The 6,286-nt window shown below is 56.7% G+C and overlaps 1 long non-coding RNA gene across 1 annotated transcript; it reads right to left on the bottom strand.

Moving 5' to 3' along the window:
* Positions 1–3,166: 3,166 nt before the first annotated feature.
* On the bottom strand, positions 3,167–5,453 carry LOC141726512 (uncharacterized). Its single transcript, XR_012577704.1, has 4 exons — positions 5,344–5,453; positions 4,183–4,690; positions 3,909–3,980; positions 3,167–3,282 (listed from the first exon to the last, which is right to left on the bottom strand). It is a non-coding gene; the product is annotated as an uncharacterized LOC141726512 (long non-coding RNA).
* Between the last annotated feature and the right edge of the window lie 833 nt (positions 5,454–6,286).

Below are 6,286 nucleotides of genomic sequence, written 5' to 3'. Positions count from 1 at the left end.
ACAGCCCTCTCCACATGTGAAATGAGAGCCCAAAACCCCGTCATGTGCCTCAGCAGAGACCCCAGCGCCCTGCACACCTTGGGAGAGATCCCAAACTCCCTGCATGCCTCATACAAAATTCTAAATTCCTTGCATGACTTGAAGTGGACCCCAGCGCCCTCCGTGCCTCAGAGGGGGCCTAAAATATCCCTGTGTGTCCCACAAGGGACCCCAGCCCCTCGTGCGCCTTATGGGGGCCTCCAAAGCCCCCAGGTGCCTTACGGGGAAGGCCAGAGCAGCTACGCCGAGTGTTTTGACCAGGAAATGGAGTGTGGCTGCAGCTGGGTTGTTGTGCCTCTGGGGCTGTTCATCAGCCCCATTGGGCCCCAAGGCCACACAGCCTTTCCCGTCCCTCCCCTTCTGGCCCTCGTCCAGAGGAGCAGACCCTGTGCAGCACCCTGCATTGGTGATGGCCCATCAGTTAGGTTCTATCAAGTGTGTGTTAATTAGGGAGGAGCTTTGTTTTGCGTGCTGGAATTGCTGGTCAGGCTGTGTCTGTGGAGATGCTCTTGATGGCTTCCCTCTTTTCCTGGGCTTGCCACTGGAGGAGGTGCAGGCCCAGATGATGCCGAGGAAGGAAATGTGCCCTCAGCCCAGGGACGCTCAGCATGGGCTCCCCCAGCCCTGGGGACCCTGCCGCTGGTCACAACAGGACCTGCCTGGCTCCTGCCTGCCCACAGCGTGGGCATCCACGGCTGCTCCTGGGCACGGAGCTGAGCCAGTGCTGCTGCCAGCTGGGCTTTGCTGCTGCTGCCACCCGGACACTGGGGTGACAGCTCCATCTCTTTATTGCATCAGAAGAAGGGGCCGTCTGCTACCTGGGTGGGGATAGGGGGACGAGGGTTGTGAAAAATGCGTAGTTTATAATTGATTTTTCACAAATACTAAAATGAATATTATAGGTGTTGCATTAGAATCTATTGCTGAATTAATTCATTTAAGTAGTGTGTTAAATATAGTTTTAGCTTATAAAAAATGTTAAAAAAGAAGCTACAGTATGTAAGATACTTTTTTTTAAAGAAAGGACTCACAGCAGGATAGCAGCCACCGGACACATATATCTGTCAGAGAAAAAGAATTCATTGCCCTCTTATCAGAAGAAACGAACTTCTTCCTGCCTCGAAGGCACTGTTAGGATTCAGAGGTAGAAGTTGATGATGAGTGGACAGAATCCTGTATTTGAATGGAATTTATGCATCATGTATGAAGTGTATGAATATGCAACAGGGTATTGTTTTTAAGGGTTAATCCTCTGATAACAGGTGTCCTCTTTTGAGCTTGTGCTGCCTGGACAAGAGGGTAGCACAAAGAAAAAGGTACCCGGACGTCCGTAACTCTTTGTTTCTATTGTCTCATATTGTCCTAATTCAAATTGTGCAAATTATCATTACTCTAATTGTATTACTACCTATATAACCATTTTATTAAACTTTAAAATTTTAAAAACAAGTGATTGGTGTTTTTCACAGGGGTGTAACCTACAGGGTAGTTTAGAGGACAGGGCCAGGGGGCTCCGGGGCAGAGGAAGGGACATGTTGGTTGCAGGAGGGACTGGAGGGTGCTGGGATGCTGCTGGGGTCTATGGAAGAACTCGGGAATGGGCTGGGACGGGACAGAGGAAGATGAAAAAGGGGATGAGGGCAGCTCAGGGATTCACATGGGGAGAGGAAGTGGCACTGGGATCTACAATGGGAGAATAGCAGGTTTCGTCTTAGATGGCTGTTCCGGGATCCTCTTCTCAGAACTCTTGACAGGTCTGCCCAGGCCCTCCGGGTGTGAGGTGCTGCCGCCTTTAAACTCCTGTCCAGAGGTGGAACTGTGGAGAGAGGAGGTGGCTGAGGCCCCAGCTGCCAGTGGCACACAGGGAGCCTCCTGCACAGCAGGGCCCAGAGCTGGCAAGGCTCCCCAGCACGGCTGGAGCTGCTGGCACAGCAGGGCCCAGCTGCACAGCTGCCCCTCAAGGCCCCGGCCAGCAGGGCACGGCTCTGGGCAGGGTCCCTGGGCAGGAGTGGGCCCCAGAGCGCCTCTGTCTTTCAAGGGCAATCTCGTCCCTGCTCTTTCTCCTCCCCACTGTGCTTTGCCTCTGCCCTGTGCCCCTGGGGCTGCTCTGGGCCAGGCAGCCGCAGTGGGAGCCAGCACTGGCTGCAGCCCCAGCGGGCCCCCCAGGACAAGGCTCAGCAATGAGGAGGCCAATGAAAGCTCTGGGCAGCAGCAGAACCCTCAGCAGAGTTCTTTGGACAATCATGGACTGGCCACACCTACACCGTAGCCTCACTGGGAATGTTTCCTGTCTGCAGTTGACTTTCAAAAGAAGCTGTTTGAGGAGGAGAGTAACAAAACACTCACCCGTTTCTCTTCCAGGAATACCAGATTCCAAAGCAGCACAACATGAAGACAAGCTCCAAAAGAAGTAGGCCTGCCAGTAACCCCAGCCAGCAGCCTGTTCCCTGACAGAAACCCCCTCCAGGGCCCTTCTGGGAATCAGGAACATGCGCAGTGGTTCCAGCTGCACCTGTGGGAGCAATGGGGAGCGTGAGACCGTGAGGTGCTGCACTGCTGAGCTGGCAGCACGGTGGATGCGGGCAGGACGTTCTGCATTTTCCCCAGAGCTGGGGCCTGCAGGCAACTTGCCGCCCCTTGGCACAGGCTGTGCCACACAACAAAGCCCAGCAGGCCGGGAGGAGAGCCCAGGGGCAGTGCAGCTGCTTGGGCAGCCCCTGCTCGGAGGGACACGGGCCAAACCCATCCCTGAGCAGCCACTGCCAGCCATGGCCCTCCCTGCCCCGTGACAGCTCCCCCAGCCCCAGGGCACAGAGTCAGGCCCTGTCAGGACCCAGTGCAGCCCCTGCCCAGTTGGGAGCCAAGGCCGGCTCTGGCCCTGGGCTCACAGCAGGGCTCCCGCTCGGGGCTGCTCCTGTGCCTTGGGCCTCTGGGCACTCAGGGCCAGCTCCAGAGCAGCTGCAGTGGGAGGGACGTTGGTGCACGAGTCCCCTTTCCCCGGGGCTGCGAACGAGCTCCAAAGGCACCTCCAGCTTTGGCTGCTGCTGGGCCGTGCAAGGGCAGACCCTGCGGGAAGAGCTGCTGCCATACAGGCCCGCCAAGCCCTGCTGAGCCTGGCACAGCAATTACCTTCTGTGCTTTCACCTGTGCTTGGCATCACATTTGTTCCTGCAGTAGAGCCTGACACTGACCCACTACTTGCTCCGCGTTGTGGCTCCTTTTGCACAGGTTTTTGGTCCATCACTTGAAAAAGAAAGAGGCACAGCTGGATCAGATGGACACATTCCCCATTGGGGAGGTGACATCGGCAGGAGGTAACACTTCTAAATGTCAGTGTGAAGATTGGCAAAATGCCGATGCTGTTGGGGCTGGGCCAGAACACTCCCTCCTCCAAATTACTGTGCCTCCTGATCTGCTCAGAGACAGGGATGTTGCAGGGGATCTGAGGCCCGTGGTGTGGTTTGGGCTGTCTGTCAGCTGATGCCCAATGCCTTCCTGCAGAGGCTGGGGAGAAGCTGCAGCCAGGCCAGGCTGGCAAAAAGCCCTGCAGGGCGTGGAAGCAGCAGCGGGGCAGCGAGGCTGCCATGGATCCCTTCCTGCTGTGCCGGGCATGGCGTGTCCAGATGTGCAGCCAAAGCCCACGGCTGCTGAGTGCCAGGACAAGGCTGAGGGAATGCACCCACCTTGTCCTGCCTGTGCCCCATTCAGTGTTTGTCTCAGGAATTCATTTGAGTCAAGAGACGTTTTGGCTGCACTATCATGGGTCTTTCCTTTTGGAGGACCTTAGCAGAAAGTAGTTCCAGTTCCCATGAATGGATGCCACAAAAGCAGGGCTCAGGCTGTGGCGTCAACAGGGGCACACTACTCACCCCTGCGATGGGAGCTGGGTTGGTGCCAAGAATCCAGCTGAGCTGAAGGAGAAGTCCTCCCTGCAGACACATCTGTAACACATCAGCCACAGAAGCTTCTGCCATCTCTGCTCAGCTGCACGGGCACCACTGAGCCCCAGGAGCAGTGAGGGGATCGCGCAGGGTGAAGGGCACACACGTGCATGGCTCTGTCCTGGCACCTGCAGCGATGCCCCCCTGGCCGAGCTTTGGGCTCTGTGCTGGCAGCTCTCCCAGGGGAAAGGCCTTGACCTACCCTCACCATCTCCCAGAGGCTCAGTCCTGGATGTGGTTTGTGAAGCCAGATCTCTGTCAGCAGCAGGTTCAGCTGCAAAGAAAGGCAGGACAGAACAGCTCCCATGGCACTGTAGGAGATTCTCAGGCTGCAGGCAAGGCTCAGCCCCGGGGCACAGCCCTGGGCCTGGTCCCTGCCCGCTCTGCTCTTCTCTGTGACTGCACAGAGCACACAGAAGGACACATGGCCATTGTACACAGGAGGAGGATGGACAGCTAAATGCTCCTTCCTCCCACTGACAGCCATCCTGTGGGATCACTCAGGGCTCCAGAAAGACCAGGGCAAGAATTCCAGATTCCTTCAACCGTGAGATTATGTTAAGGGGAATGGAAGGCGAGTGAGCTCTTGTCACATAGACACTGATTATTGTCTCAGGAAAGGCACACTGAGAACTTGCCTCCAGCATCTTCCAGGAATTTCAAGCCATTTTCCAGCAGGGCTTCCAAATAATCCATGTTACGATTCCAGTCTAGAACAGAGCACAGATCAGAACCATTTCCATGCTGTGCTGAGATCCCCATCTGTCTCTGGGAATTGGGCACTGCAAGGGGCTCGGTTAAGGCCATGGAAGCCAGGTGTGAATAGACATGGCCAAAGCTGCACAGGGGCCTGGGGAGCTCTGGGCTGGCTCCTGGTAACTCTCCACAATCTTTGCAGGTTCTGGGCAATGTCCCTGGTGGGCTGGCTGGAGTAGCCCAAGGCCCTGGGGCTCTCTCCCTCACACACAGGGAGGAAATCCTCCCTAAAGCCCAGAGGGAAACTGCAGCAGGCAGTGCCACAGCTATCCCTGCCTCCCTCTGTGCCTCCTGCTCTCCTTCTGCTGGGACACTGCCCAGGCCTCAAGGGCACGTGGCCAGGTCCTGTCAGGACCCACTGGAGGCTTGATCGCCCCCTCTGCCCTTTCCCCACCATGGGCACCCCGTGCAGCTGCTCCCAGGTTTCGGGACGTGTCTCCCATGGAGGGAGCCCAGCAGGACAGCTCAGTACGCGAGTGCCCTGAGCCTGCTTGGGACAATTCCTCTGGGCTGTGCCCATCTTGTCCGGGCTGTGCCCGCAGTGCCAAGCAGCAGAGAGGGCAGCTCAAGCCTCAGCAGGGCTCAGGCCCAGAGGCACAGCAATTACCTCCTGTGGCTGAGCCTGGCATCGCCTCCCTTCCTGCAGCAGAGGCTGGCACAGAATCTCTGCTTCCTGTGGGAAACGCCGCCTTCAGAACAGCCTCTGCATCCACTTCTGGAGAAAGGAAAAGGAACACTGGATCAGATGGGGCCGTTTCCCATCCGCAAGGGTGCAGCTCAGGAGGCAATACTTCTCAAAGACATGGATAAGAATCAGGAAAAGGCCCCAGGGATTCAGGAAAGGCTCTTGGGATTGGTCCAGAGCACTCCCTTGTGCAAACAACTGTGCGCCTCCTGATCTGCTCAGAGACAGGGAAATTGCAGGGGATGTCAGGGTGTGCATGGCCTGTGGTGCTGTTCGGGCTCCCTGTCAGCTGATGCCCAATGCCTTCCTGCAGAGGCTGGGAAGACGCTGCAGCCAGGCCAGGCTGGGAAAACAGCTCTGCTAGGAGTGGAAGCAGCAGTGGGGCAGCGAGGCTGCCATGGATCCCTTCCTGCTGTGCCGGGCACGGCGTGTCCAGATGTGCAGCCAAAGCCCCCGGCTGCTGAGCCCCAGGACAAGGCTGAGGGAATGCACCCACCTTGTCCTCCCTGAAGCTCTTCCTTCAGCAGTTGCCACATGACTTCAAATGGCTTCTGGAATTTCCTGTCTGTTGTGTGTTTTGGCTTTACTGTTGGAGGTTCTTGACAGAAAGTAGTTCCATTTCCCATGAATGGATGCCAAAAAATGCAGAGCTCAGCCTGTGCGGCCAGCAGGGACACACTACTCACCCCGGTGATGGGAGCTGGTTTGGTGCTCATTATCCAGCCCAGGAGTTGGTGAAGTTGTCCCTGCAGTCACATCTGTAACTGAACAGCCACAGAAGCTTCTGTCACTGGGTTCTTGCCAGGTTGTCAATGATTACGCCTTGGTGGAACAGTGAGAACGCACCTGCAGAACCCTCAGTGGG

The sequence above is a fragment of the Zonotrichia albicollis genome, chromosome 36, assembly GCF_047830755.1.
Source record: "Zonotrichia albicollis isolate bZonAlb1 chromosome 36, bZonAlb1.hap1, whole genome shotgun sequence".
In the NCBI taxonomy this organism is placed as follows: Eukaryota; Metazoa; Chordata; class Aves; order Passeriformes; family Passerellidae; genus Zonotrichia; species Zonotrichia albicollis.
This window is presented reverse-complemented; position numbering and strand designations above follow the sequence as displayed.